Source organism: Rousettus aegyptiacus, unplaced genomic scaffold (assembly GCF_014176215.1).
Source record: "Rousettus aegyptiacus isolate mRouAeg1 unplaced genomic scaffold, mRouAeg1.p scaffold_m13_p_15, whole genome shotgun sequence".
Classification (NCBI taxonomy): domain Eukaryota; kingdom Metazoa; phylum Chordata; class Mammalia; order Chiroptera; family Pteropodidae; genus Rousettus; species Rousettus aegyptiacus.
The window spans coordinates 56,785,765-56,798,811 of NW_023416290.1; positions in this window are offsets into that span (position 1 = coordinate 56,785,765).

A 13,047-nucleotide genomic window follows, 5' to 3' on the forward strand; every position below is an offset into this window, starting at 1 on the left:
ACTAGGGAAGGGTGAAGAGCAGGGCCACGAGCCCGTTATTAAAATTGGAACATTGTAGGAAGGGAATGGAGAAGGCGCGGCTGAAAAGAAATGAAGATGACCACGCTCCCGTCACCTCCCGCAGGCGGCCTTGCTTGTCTGTCCTTCCCACTGCCGACGGGTTCGTTCTGGATGAACTGCACGCTGACTCTCGGCCAATTTTCATGTGGGTCCTGGACGGGCCCAGAGAGGCGTGCGGTGGCTGCGAGCGTCTGACACAGCTACTCCGCCCTGAACCCCTGCCTCTCGGCTCCTAGTCCAGTAACTGTCTGCACGATCGGCGTGTTTTCAATCCTGCTTACTTTCTATGTCACCAGTTATTTAAGCAGAGGACTCGATTTCCTCAAGGCAGGGACCAGATCTCACTCGTGTGCCAGGAGATGTGCATCGCGTTACTCTTCGGGTCTCCTAGCAATTACTGTCCACACACGGTGTGTCCCACTTCATTCAGACACGGCATACAAGGGCGGGCATCCTCTCCATCCCGCTAACGATGCTCTCATCTCGGTTTCTCACCCGCACGGAGAACTCGATCGTTCTGTGAGCATCGACAAAGAAAACAAACCCGTAGAACTTAAATTTCGTGTACCCAACTCCACCGGCCTCCTTCCCCAGCGTCACTGGGCACGGGCGTTGACACCGGGCGGCTCGGCCGGAATGCAGGTGCTGAGCTCCTCCAAGGCTGCTCGGCCTCGGCAAGCCCAAGTCTAGCGAGTTTCTGTCTCCTTATCTGCGAAATGGGATTAATCATGGCTATCTCGGGAGGAGCTTGTGAGGATTCGCTTTTTATTTGATCTGTAATCCACTTGCACATTTCAAAGATCTGAGTCCTGACTACGTGCTGGAGATGAAGTGCCGAGCAAAACCAGACGCTGCTCCTTCTTCCCAGGGAATTTAGAATCTGAAAGGGGAGGCTATTCGGGCCAAAAGGAATCAAATAAATAGTGTACGCTTTCAAACCTGAGTAACCGCCCGGAAGGAAGGCGCACGGCTCCGGCTGAGTGGGTAAGAACTCGCTCAGGTGTTGGGGAGGGGTACAGAGCAAAGGGGTCCCTCAGGAAGGGACAGCAGAGCTGCTAAGTCAGGAGGGAGAGGTAACTAGGTAGGAGCAGGGGTGGGGGGCTGCACTCCAGGCGGAGGGAATGGCGCGTTCAGGAGCCCCGATGGGGAGGGAGATCGAGGCATGGCTGAGGAGTCCCCGGAAGCCCGGTGGGGCGGGAGAGCAGAGAATGATGGAGGGGGTGCCTGGCCAGGCGTGGGGAGCCTGCACTCACAGGCCCTTCCACAGGGCCTGCGGAGGGGACCGGCAAGGCTGAGGCTGCCGGCAGGCAGTCACCTGAGGTCGGCAGCGCCTCCAGGAGATTCGGGGCGGGCGCGACTCCTGCTGACAGAGTTTATGGTGAGTCTTGGGGGGTGGGGGGTCCAGGCGAAGCTGCTCCCCCTCCCTCCTTTAAGTGTCCCGTCCACCTGGGGTCATGCGGAACCACCGCAGGTCTGTGGCTTGTAAATCTCTCTTGGAAGACTACGGTCACCTTTTCCTCACGTCACGGTGCCAGCAATCCAAAAAAAAAAAAAAAAATCGAGAATCTAGAGATCGGGAGTCCTAGTGGCGTGGTAGATGTGCACGTGTGCACACGCCTGGCCACGCTCTGGAATCAGGGCGCATGGGGGGAAGGGAGGGAGGAGAGAGCCGTAGGTGGCCGTCCTCAGACAAGCGGGGCCCAGATCCGGCGCTGGGAGATCAAGGCCGCCTCTGGTTAGCCGCTCAACCAGCCTGCCAAGGACTAGAGCTCACGGCTGCCCCCCAGGAGGCCGGGGGCCGCCGCGCAGCCTGTGAGTCACCCTTGGCACGGCCGGCCGAGCTCCAGGAAGCCAATTAGTGGAACGATGTCTAGGAGCCTGAGCACCACAAACACCAGATGAAAGGGCGATGGCATTTACGGACCAGATCCGACGTGTCCTTGTCGGCAGCCAAGAATGCTTCTGAGAGGAGGCCGGAAAGCCACCGAACCGGAAATGCAAGCTTTCTCCTTCCCCCGCCCCCCCACGAACTACAGGGCCAGGGGCTCTGCACACAGTAGGCGCTCAGGAAGTGAAAAGTACAGTACGATCTACATGTTGAACCCAGAGCCTCTCCACCTGTACTGATTCCTTTCCATCAGAATTCAAACCCAAGTTCTCGCCCCTCAGAAAACACAACCCCCCATCGACCTCCCCCTCTTCCCATCCCCCACCCCGCCCCTTCACAGAGGAAGCTCCTGAGAGAATGAGCTCTATCCTCACTCTGTATCGCATCTGCCCCTCAGATCACCTCACTCTGGCTTCTGCCCCAATACTTGTCTGAAACGTCTCCGGCCACGGTCACCCACAGCCCGCTTGACCTTGAACTCAACAGACCCTTCTCGGAGTCTGCGTTTACCTGCCTCCTCTGCCACGTTTGGTGCTCACCAACGTTCCCGTCTTCTCTCCGTCCTGGCTGCCCCTCCCATCCTCCCATGCGGGTGTCTCCGGGCTCCTCTCCCCCGTCTTCCCTGCTCCGCACGCTCTTCCTGGGTGGCGGAAACACTGACCGTGGACTGAGTTACCAGCTCCGTGCTGATGCCTCCCAACGCCACGTCCCAGGCCAGACCTCTTCGCTGAGCTTGAGACCTAGAAGCTTCCAGGCCTGCAGCAGCAGTCGGGGCACACGGGGCTCAGCCTCAGTGCCTGCTTCTCTTCCTCGCTCTCCACGCAACGGTGACAACGAGGGAACCCGCTTGTCGACTTCTTCCTACCGGCTGGGGACCTGGGGTGCTCTGTCTCCACCCAGGCTCTGCCAGACTCCGGACCGCCTTTCCGCTCTGGGCAAAGCCGGACGCTGGGTTTTTCCCGCAGTGTGGTAGAAAAGGCAAGAGATCGAGACGCAGTGACCGGGCCAAAGCGTTTCTTGCTTCTGTCCGGGTTTCTGTGGCTGCATGCATAACACAGCACAGCAAACAGCGGCTTGAAGCAACACAAACTTACTATGTCACGCTGCCCGCGGATCAGAAGTCTGGGCACGGGGTACCTGGGTTCTCCAGTCAGAGTCCCACGGGCCGGCGTCAAGGTGTCGGCCGGGCTGTTTCCACGCACGCCGAGGCGCACGCTAAGCCGGAAGGCTAAGCTCACGGGGGGCAGAATTTATTTCCTTGTGACTGTGTGACCGAGGTCCCCATTTTCTTCCTGGCTCTTGGCCAGGGCCACCCTCACCTCCTGGAAAGCTACAGTTCTTTTTCACATTGCTCCCTCCGTAGCCTGCCCACATGTGGCTTCGTCGAAGCCAACAGGAGAAGCTCTGGGACCTCGAATTTCTTCCGTCAGGAAGGGCCCAGGCCCTTGAAAGGGCTCACCGGGTTTGGTCAGGCCCATCCCAGGTAACCTCCTTTTGGACACGGTCAAAGTCAACTGATGTAGGACCTTAACTCTTATCTGTGAAATCCCTTATCCTTTGACCTAATTATCGGAATGAAATCCACCACGTTCACGGCCCCGCCAGCACTCAAGGAATGTGTCCCAGGGGTCGAGAACCCTGGGGACCATCTTGGAATTCTGCCCACATCTCCTTATTTGAACTCCTCGTGATGTGCAAGGCCAAGCCGCATCTGGTGGCGTCTGCACCGCCCTCCGCCGGTGGGCTTCCGCAGGAGTCGTAACAGTCCTGGAGCCTGAGTGGACCCAGCTTGGCCGTGGGGGTGGGTGCAGAGGGGTTCCACCCTGAGGACACAGCTGGGCAAATATTCCAGTAAGGACAGGGGAGGGACAAGTATGACAGAAACACAGAAAATGAAGGCATCACCATTACATTAAGGTCTGAGTAGACCAAAGGAGATATAAAAATGACTTGAAATCACACTTCCTTTTGCTTACTTTGGTTAGTCAGGGTGCCACCCACTCCCCGTTTGTACAGAGGAGGCGGTGAACGTGACTTCTGGGCAAAGGAGATTTTATCAGGGCATAAAAGACCGAGGTTCCCCTCCCTCGCTGCCCTGCAGGTTTGAGACCCCACTGAAGGGAGTTCCTCAAGTGCTGCCAATAATCACATTTATTTAATCACTGAAAAAGTCGGGTGAGAATAGTATGTTACCATTATTATTCCCATTTAGGAATAAGGAAACCAAAGGTGAGCGGGGTTAAGTAAGTTGCTCAGTCGCACAGCTATCGCTCAGAGACAGGAATCCCTGGTGCAGGTCTGGCTGGCTCCGAAGCCCTTGCCGGTCACCGTTCACGAGGCTTTCGCTTCCTCTTCGCCTCAGCACCCCGACTTGTGTTCTTCCTTCTCTGGGACTCTTTCGCCTAATACTTTACAAGGAAGCCCGTTCCACGTTCCCTGGGCCCTGACTGTAGAAAGTCTCTCCTACCATTCTATGAATTTCATCTTAATTCTACCCTTTGCAGCACATTGGGAAAATAACCAACCAATGAAAAAAAAAAATCCTCTGGAGAGCCGTTCAGATGTTTAACGACACCCCTCGTGGCCCGCCTAAGGCCAGATCCTTCCACACCTTCTCACGTCGCCTGGTCTCCAGATCATTCGGAATCCCGTAGGCCCTCCAGTCAATCCTTGGTTTATCACTTCCCCTCATAATGACGTACCCCAAATTGAAGAGCATTCCTGCTAAGTCTCACGAGCGCGGGACACCGCGAGACCATCACCCACGTAATGTGGACAGGACATTCAAGTCACACTAGCTTTTTAAACGGCCACGGTGCCTGGCTGACTCACACTTAGATGGCACTTGGTTCAAACTTCGGGTCTTTTTCAATGATGCCGATATCCGAGCAGACCCTCTTTCAATCCTGTACTTGTGCTGAACTTTCAACAACCTAGTCTTTTTCCTCATTTCAGTCTGCTTTTGGAACGTGTTCAGACCACTTTTCCGTGCGAGTCCACAAGGCAACACATACATCCCTCCAGGTCTGGGTCCTCTGTGCAGCTGATAAGTCAGGCTTCGACCTCTTCATCCAGATATTAACGAAGGTTATAACAGGTTGAAGAATTGAGGGTGGCAAGACAATTTCAGTACCCTGCCAGTTTTAAAAAAATTAACTTCTTAACTGAATTAGCGCCCCACGCCTTGTGAAAAATGAGATACAGGCTATCCGTGATATTCCCTTTACCCATGAACCTAGCAATTCTCATAAAAATGGAAATGAGATTAATGAGAAATAATCTTTCCTTAGAAAAACCATGCTGATTTCGGTCATTACTAATGATCACAAACCATCTGCTAAAAATTATAGCCTAGTGTTTTTTGGGGATTGATGTTATTATAATTTGTTTCTGAAATGTACCTTCTTCTCCTTTCTAAAGATATTTAGAGTGTTTGGAAACCTGTCTGAACATCCTTTCTGAAATATAATTTATGTATGTAATTGGCTTATATGAATATTTTCCCTAGATTTTCTAAAAAAATTAACACTTCTGAAAAAAAAAAAAAACAAATCGGCAAGGTCCAAACACTGTTTCTAACCACTATTATTTATAACTCATGTCTCTCCAAGAGATGGCTAAACATGCTAAGCTCGTGAAACACGTTTTGGAACTTGTAACTGTCAAGAACACATTCCGGTAAGTCATGACCTTCAGGTCAGCAATGATGGGATTTAGGCCATTTGTCTTTCTTGCTCTTATTTTGAGATAATCTTTCCCTCACTTTTTCTGAGGTCCTGGAATTTTGCATTTCTTTCTTTTCTTTTTTTTTTTTTTTAACCATAATGAAGGCATCACCATTATATTAAGGTCTGAGAAGACCAAAGGAGATATAAATTAATCTGAAGTATCTTTGGTCTCTGGTGCTGGTTGAAGGCAACCTAGGTTTTGTTCTTGAAGAAGTCCATAATTAATGAAATGCAGATAACAAGAATCATAGATTATTTCTGATAATAAATGTACGTAGTATGTTTGGAGAATTAGATGTCCATTTCATCCTAATATCAAATATCCATTGTGTCTTAGAAATTTCTGGGGTTTGGGGTTTTTTTTTTTTTAAAGCATTTTTAAATTTAATATCTATTATGGAGACAAGAGCATAAAACGTATATACGTGCGGTTTAACAAATGGCTGTGACGTGAACACCCATGTGATCACCCCCTGGGCCAAGACATGCTTCTGGCAGCGCACAGAAGTCCCTCTGTAATCTTTACCAGTAAAAGCCTCGTTCCTGCCCTCCTCAGGTGACCGCTTTCTTCCTGTAAGAATAATCTCCTTTGTAGTTTTATTCCTCTTGCATACATCCCTAAAGCACATAGTTTTACCTGTTTTCTAAACTGTTTAAAAATGGAACTATATTGTGTTATTCTTAGTGACTTGCTTTTTTTTTTTTTTGCTCAACACTGCAAGATTCAGCACATGGTTGCATATGTCTAAAATATCTTCTTGCTGCATAATAGTGTGCTGTAGGAATGTGCCATAGACATAACCTCATTCCACCCTTACTTTCTCAGTTTCTTCAATTCAGTAACTTTAAAAAAATATACTGAGTGCCGACTACTGTCAGCCATTGTGGCTACAAAGCTGAACATGACGTCTTCAGGAAGCCTTCTCCCACTTCCTTCTGGTGCCTGTCCTCTCTGTCTCTTTCCTCTGACGGACAACTGTTTTCGCAAGGGTGGGGGACGGCCACGTGTTCCCTTCCTGACCTTCCTTCACCCCGTGATCCGCTGCAGAACGCCACCTGCCCCAGCCGCCAAGAGGACTCCTATCGATCATAAACGAAACCGGACTGAACTCGGAGATCACCTCTCCCACCCGAACCTCTGCACTCGGGCTCCACTCCTGATTCCCGCGTCACGTGCTCAGTGTGTTTGCTAGTTCCAGCTGCTCCTTTCCTGCCAAAGCCTGCGCGTTTGGAGGCCAAAGTCTCTCGTCATGGTTTGTAGAGGCTGGAGATCATTCTGGGTTCTCGATGCAAAGTTTCAAGAGTTCTTTCTCCCTCCGCACCTCAGTTAGCTGCCCCAAACCCACTCCCCACTCTCCACGCCCCCCTCCAAAAAAAAAAACCTACAGAACTCACGCACCTTGCTTTCTGTTTTCCCGTGCCAGAGTCTGCGTGGAGAAGCGATTCAGACAGTGAGGCCTCGAGGAGGGCAGGCAGCACAGGACACCCCGTCTCACGGAAACCAACGTTAAGAGGTTTCCTTGGGTTGCAAAATAAAGTGGGAACAGTAGAAAATTCACAAAGAGGGAGGCTTCTGAGGGCTGCGCGAACCTGACCCCCAGAGAGGCGCAATGGTACGATGAAAGGAATGAATGAAGGGGTGACCCAGGCCAGTTTACTGCATTCTGCGAGCCTCCATCCGTGCCACAGCTATGAAACAGAAATAACACTCCTTAACTCAAGAGGGTCTTGGGAGAATACATGAGGCGACAGAGATTGGAAGTGCAAAACCAGCGATCCCAGGGGGTCAGGACCGCCCCTACGACTCCCGAGCCTCGGTCCACCGGTGACGAGCACCCTGACCTTCACGCGCGTCCTCGGCGCACTTACGCGGCTGCAATGACGTCATCTGTAAATACCCATCTCCCTCAGTGCACGAACTCAGAATGTATCTGTTGCACGCCCATCTACGCCCAGCGCCCAGGACAGCATCTGGCACTTGGTGGACTCAATGAATGTTCGTTGAATACATTGCTGAACTATCTAGAGTGCTCGGGACAGGTTTTTCTCTCTGGTCCTCAGGTTCTTCATCTACAAAGTGAGGGAGTTAGGCTAAATTACCCCTGAGGGCCCCCTAGTTTTGTCGTCCTCCATTCCTGGCGTTTTGCATTCCTGCGGGCCGTGATCGCCCCTCATTTCTTCCAAGTCTCCTAGCTGGGATCTCTGCTTCCGCCTGCTCCACGAGCCACGCTGCTGCCGGAACGAACTCTTACATGTCAATCTGACCAGGTCGGTCCTCTGCCGAGACCTTCTGAGCACCAGCCTCTGCCGGCTGGGCTCCTGAACGTAGCCGACGAGGCCCCTCGCGCCCCGGCACCTCGAGTCCTCTCGCTCGGTCACTTCTCTCGCACAGCGCCTCTCGCCCAAATATCCCCGTTGACCTTCGTTTTCTATAAAATGGGCGTATTTACAGGGCTATCGCGAGAAGTCGATCAAATCAGATGGAAAATATAACCAACTCTTAACGATCTATTTAGGTATCTGCTTAATTATCCATTGACATCACAAATGTTGAAATCGGATGGACCCTGAGTGTATCAGTCGGTGTGGGCTGCTATAATAAGATACCACAAACCGGGTGGCTTAAAGAGCAGCGCTGTTTCTCACAGTTCTGGAAGCTGGGGGGTCCAAGATCAAGGTGACGGACAGCCAGGGTCCCGTGAGGGCTTCTTCTTGGCTCGCAGATGGCCATCTTCTTGCTGTACTCTCACACGGCACACACACACACACATTCACACGCACACGAAGCTCTCTGCTCTCTTCCAATAAGGATACCAGTCCCATCGCGAGAGCCCCACCCTCATGACCTCATTTAAGCATAATCGCCCCCTAAAGGCCCCATCTCCAAATGCCATCGCCCTGGGGTGGGGTAGGGTTTCTACATACGAATTTTGGGGGGGCACCATTTAGTCCACAGCAAGGGGCGAAGAGGATAATGGCTTCTAACGGCTGTCCGGCCATTTGCCCAGCATGCTGCGCAAGTGCAGCGCCTGTGGGAGCAGGAATTTCGCGTCTGAAACGAGGTGTCTTGTGATGAAAAAACTATGGACGCTTGCTTCGTTTGGGTGGAAGGGAGGGAAATGGAAAGTCGGAGACTGCTTGAAAATGAGGGGAGAGACGGGCAAAAGTCAGTTCATCTGTGAAGTACAGATTTTCTCTGCTGAATGACCAGGGTCATGACAAAACAGGTTCAGTAACGCGTCCACACGTGGCTGGCTGTCAGCTCTGAGAGCTATAAAAATTCTCATCCTCGTAACCCCACTTCAGGGAATGTACGCTAAGAAAATGATCCAGAAGACCGGGAGAGGCACGCGTGCAAAGATACTTACTACATTATTTACAATAACAGACACTGGGAGAAAGCCGCAGAGGAATGCTTAAGTAGTTACCGAGTAAATGTTTGTTGAGCGAATCAACAAATGCTTGCTGAATAGCAAGTGGCCGGGAAAACGGTAAAGTCCAGGTTATCAGCATGGAAAAATCTTCGAAGTAAACAAAATATAAAATTATAACTCTATAGTGCTATAACTCTGTAAGTACGGTAACAAAAGATGGACTAAACTAGAGATAAATACAGATAAAAATGAGAACAGGCCGTGAGGTCGGTGCAATCACGTGACACCGATATGTTTACAAAAGACACTGCCATTTTACACATAGAAAACCGCCAGTCCCACACAAGGTAATCTGGCCCATTGGTCTGCGGTCACAGCCTCGCGGAGAGGTCTTCGTTTGTAGCCAGCCCGGGGACACACGTGAGCTGACGAAATGCTCGAGGCCAACACAGTGGCAGGAAGTGTCTGCTTTATAACGAAGCACAGCACAGCGAGGGGAGGAGGATTGAGGAGGAGATCTGAACCGTTAAATGACCTCCGTGCTCGCACCGAAGCGCCCATCATCTCCCACGTGCGGGCTGAGGAACCGAGCCCATGCGAATGCAGGAGCCAAAGCGGGACGGTGGCCGAGGGGAACTGCGGATACCCTCGCTGGAAGCAAACGGCAGCGAGAGAGGAAACCGGATAGTTCTGGCAGTACTGGGTTTTGCCGTGGAACATCCGGCAATGTGTTTCCCCGGGTGAAGCCGTACACTGTCAGAGCTCGGTGAGCGACGAAGGTTAAGAGGGATTAGGTGAGTCGTCCCAGGTCGCACAGCTGGTATATATACAGCATCGGAACAGAAACGTGAGCTTCCGAGTCACGCGGACCGAGTTTCAGACGGACCACGTTTCAAACTCTGGAACTACTACTACTTTCTAGCTCCATCTCAGTCGTACGTTCCCTTAAAGGGCTATTACGAGTGTGGATCCTTGGGCAGGTCACTCGGCCTCGCCCAGTCCCAATTTTCTATGCTCTCCGATAGCGTGAGGGCCCCTGGGTGGCCAACTGCGCTCTGATGCCCGGCATCTGCTCCCTTCATCACTCTTTGGAACCGCGTAGCCCCGGAAAACCACCTGCTCCGCCACTCCCGGTCCACGTGCCCTGTGAGGGCCCGGGTCCAAGAGCACGCCGTGGGCTCCGGGATGTGCCGGAGGGTGTGCCGCCCAGGAGCGGTGCTGAGGGTGACATCTGGGCAGGAATGGAGGATGAGGCAGAGAGGTCCTTATCCCCAGTGGCTCTGAAGCTGAGAGGGACGGGCGGGAGCTCCGCCACCTTGGTTGTCACAGGTGCACGGGAGCAGAGCCAGCGCTGAGGGGCGCAGAGCTGGGAGGCAGAAGGCACATCAGGCCGTGGAGACGCCGTTTAAGTCCCAGAAGCAAGTGGTCCCTGAAGCCCGCCCTTCCTTTCGGCCGTCGAGCCTGTACATTCCTCTCACGTTTGTTTTGCTTGAGCTAGTTCGAGTTCTGTTTGACTTGAGATAGTTTGCCTTGGACTTTCTTTCCCTCACAACCCGAAGTCTCCTAACAGAATAACTCTCTCACAGAGGGAGAGTGCGGATCCCGGCCAAGCACAACACCGGGCACCGGGCGCTCGTTCAAGCAACGCTGGCTTCACTCTCTCCCTCACCGACGCTCCAGCTCCTCTCTCTCCTCCTTCTCCCCTGTCTTCACCAAGTTTCCTTCCTCCCTTGTCCCTACGCGTCCTTGCCAGCTGGAAGCTCAGGGACAAGGCACTCTCCCCCCCACCTTGATAAAAGTCAGCCGCCTAAAACCACGCGCAGAGCTCAGAGCAGCACCCCAGGACTCGGCGCGCTGCCGCGTGCCTCAGGCAGCCGCGTGGGCGGTGACCCCTCACGGCTCACAGCGCTTCACCAGGGGCTTTGCACGTCCAGATTCCCACCTAGCTGGAGCTGTGTGCATGACCGGGCGGGGGTTCTGAAGTTCACGTCTACTTCTCAAAGGAGGAACCAGAAGTTCAGACGGGAGAAATCACTTGAGCGTCGTCACGCGGTTAGGGCAGGGACCAGTGCCAAGCGCACTGCCTCCCCATCCCCAGCACTGTGCCGCCTCCTTAGAGGAAAGCGCTGGTGTGCGCGGACCCCCGGGGGGCCCAGCCGGAGCCCCTCCAGGGCCCACGGCCCCTCCCCCCCGACGCTGAGCTGGCTGGCTGCGGGTCCACAGCTGTGCTCCTCGCTGGAAACGCCGATCGGCAGCAGGGCCTGGCACACTCAAGGGCACGCTCCTTCCCAGAGGGCAGCCCGCGGCCAAGGCCTGGCAGCCTGCTTCGATGTGGAGCAGGTGAAAGGCAGCCCCGGCTCGAGTCCCCTGCCCGGCACGAGGGGCTCGGGGGGCCCAGAGGGAGAGGCCAGCTGCTGTGCAGGCAGCTCTTCCCCTTGGGCTGCGTAAGCCAGTCGATCTGGAGGTGCCTGAAGCATCCACGGCAGGACGGGGCGCGTGTGGACGGAGCCTTTGGTTGGCCGAGGCAGCTGCAACCGCATCGCAGGTCGGCTCTGCCCTGCACCCGGCCGGCTGGCATCGCGGACCCTTCGCCGGTGCCGCGGCACCAGTGACAGCGACGTCTGTGGCACGAGAGGAACGTGAGGAAAACGGCTGACTGGGAAGACGGCAGGAACGGCGTCTGCTTCAGAACAGCGGCCGCATCGGGCGGAGGGAAGGCGGCGCGGGATGGGGCCAGGGCAGGGGCCGGCGTCCTGCGGGGCGAGGGGCGCACGCGCCCGGGGCGGCTCCCTCACCGCGTCTCTGTCCTCCCCGGCCGGGATGGCGGCACTGAGGTCCTGGGGCCCGCAGCCCCTGACAGCTGCGGTCGGCCGTGCGGCCTCCGGCTACTGTTCCTGGAAGCCAGACCAGACCTGTGTCCTCAGCCGCCCCGATGACTCAGCTGCTCAGTGACAGCCCAGGTCTGCCTGACTGCAAAACACGTGCTCCGTCCTCAACCCCACGTGGCGACTAGGAGAACTCAGCTCCCGGCACCTAAAACGAACTGAATCGAGGGAATAGCGAGCAGTGGGCGGGAGTCAGAAAGAGACATGGGTTCAACTTTAGGCGCGAGGGTCTTGAACTCCTAGGGCGACGGCCAATGGGGCCACCGGCAGAGACCTGAGGGTGAGGGACGGGCTCTCGTTGGAGCGCCTGGGCCTGGAAACGCAGACTTTGGAATTCCCTCCGCCAAGGGATCACTGGAAGCCCCACCCCGGGATGACGGCCGAGGAGGAGCGCAGGCCGGGGAGGACTGAGCGCGGGCCGCGGGCAGAGAAAGGGCACGGTGCGGACACTCAGAGCGGCCGTTCAAACATACCCGAGGTGCGAGGTGCGTTCGCTTGTTTCGCTCCTGGATGAGAAGCCTATTGCGTACATTTAAACGAAGAGCACTGAGCTCTAAATCCCGTCCTGCTTTTGCTATTAGCCACGAGGTGCGGCACGGGCAAGGTCGGGCCACGTCCCAGGTGCGTCGAGCTGCTGCTGCAGACGCGGCACAGGGTCGCGGCGCCCGCCACATTCCGCTTCTCCCGGGGCGACGCGCCGCGTCAGGGGCGTGTGCGAACCCTCGGGCGCCGCTGGCGGGAAGGCGAGCTGGTGGGGCCATCCGGCCGTGCACCCAACCGCACTCCAGCCACACAGTCTATGATGCGGATTCGCGGAGAAACCTATTCAGCAGCGCTGCTTACGGAAGCCAAGGGCGGGGGACGGACGGCCGTGGGCTGGACACTGGTGTGTGGGGCTCGCGGCGGACGACTGCTGAAATGTCAGGAGTCCGGTGAGCTGGGCTCTGCATTTGGCCGTTACTAGAGATCGAATTATACATGTTAACATATTACATACACATGCACGTATGTATGCGTACACACGTTAGAAGCAAAATACATACCTAAAACTCACCCCTTCCTAATCATTCCCCAGCGTTTTACTCTAATCTGGGCCCTGGAGGTGGCTACGG